Genomic DNA, 1,447 nt, shown 5'->3' on the forward strand with positions numbered 1-1,447 from the left:
AGAGTCTTAGTCCCAGTAACTTTTATGCTGGGACAGACCTGCCTGCAGGGGTGTCAGCAGGACATATTTGCTTTTCTGTTCCACCCTCAGTCCCATCAGATTCGGATTTTTCTCAGTGATAAATGAATTATTTCCCCACCCTTTCCTGAACAACTTTCTTAGGTGCACTTGTACCATCCCGGGTGTATTCAAGGCTCCACTCATGGGAAAAACATATTCATGGGAGAATGTGTGTGAGAATACTTGGCAAAGACACTAAGTGGCATGGGCATTTTTTTTTATTTTTAAATCAATGTCATACTTGATTTATGCAGAGAGGGAGACACGATGATCACCAAGGTGGTTTTCCCAGGGTGAGGAAATGCATTGTACTCTGGGTGTACTGACCCCTGCAGTTTCCCCAAATGTGGGAAACTCGACCACGCAATTTGTGGTAGTGGGGGACTGCATTCATTCTCTCCCCTGAAAGAAAAAAGGAAAAAAGAAAAATAAATCAATGTCACTTTTCCATGTTTTGGCGTTTAGGTGCAGAGAGGCCAACAGCAGGACGGGTTTCACTGAGCTTTTTACTAGGTTGTAGAGAAATTAATTTGTTGCCGTCATTACTTGGGTTGAGTTCTTTGGTCATGACTAATTTTGTTGTGCATTCACCAGCCACCAGTGGGTGCAACCTTGGGGGTTTTGTGCTTCTCGTGAGACTTGCTGACTCCAGAATCCTGACCACCCTGTAGCTGGCAGGGGACATGCAGATTCTTGTCCAGATGTGCCTGGTCTCATATCTGGAGCAGACCTCAGTGCACATGTTCCTTCCTGTTTTCACAGCTATGTGGAGAGAGGCACAGACCTCACCCTACCCAGGCAGGGTGGCTCTGGGAAGAGGTACTTGGAGAGGTGTTGAGACAGGGGTGCCTGGAGAAGGCTAAGGAGGTTTTTACTCTTTCTTTTCTTGAACATCATCCCAGTGAATTGTTAGAGTCCTGAAGTCTGGGGGTCGCACTGCTGGGAGTAGTGCCCAGGTGACTTGAGCTTTAGTCACAGTACTCACACACACCTAGTAGGTGCTGAGATCACACACTGTTGCGACACTGAAAGTCACAGAGCCCCTAGAAGTGTGCTCATGGCACGTGATCAGCCCTGCGGCTCAAACTCCTGACCCCACGGTCACCAGGTAAGTGCTCATTACTGCACCTGAAGCTCCTGGGTCCCTGTGATTTCTTCTCTTTATTAAGCGAAGCCAAGTCTGCGGTGACCCTCTGCTCTGAGAGGCTGTGCCCCCACATTCCTGGAACTGGAGAGGGCCAGCAGAGACTGTACAGACTGCTGCAGGTGACCTGCCTGTCTCTGTCCCCGGGTGCCCTGCTGACTCCAGTCTTGGCACATCTCAAGTGCTGGACCTTTACCTCAGTCGTGCTGCCAATGGGCCGTGCAGGCGGCACTTGCTGCCCAG

The 1,447-nt window shown here is 49.7% G+C and overlaps 1 non-coding gene across 1 annotated transcript; it reads left to right on the forward strand.

Moving 5' to 3' along the window:
- The first annotated feature begins 302 nt into the window (after positions 1-302).
- LOC130029387 (U1 spliceosomal RNA) lies at positions 303-465 on the forward strand. Its single transcript, XR_008793338.1, has one exon. It is a non-coding gene; the product is annotated as a U1 spliceosomal RNA (small nuclear RNA).
- The last annotated feature ends 982 nt before the right edge of the window (positions 466-1,447 follow it).

The sequence above is a fragment of the Sorex fumeus genome, unplaced genomic scaffold (genome assembly GCF_029834395.1).
Source record: "Sorex fumeus unplaced genomic scaffold, SorFum_2.1 ptg000042l, whole genome shotgun sequence".
Lineage (NCBI taxonomy): Eukaryota > Metazoa > Chordata > Mammalia > Eulipotyphla > Soricidae > Sorex > Sorex fumeus.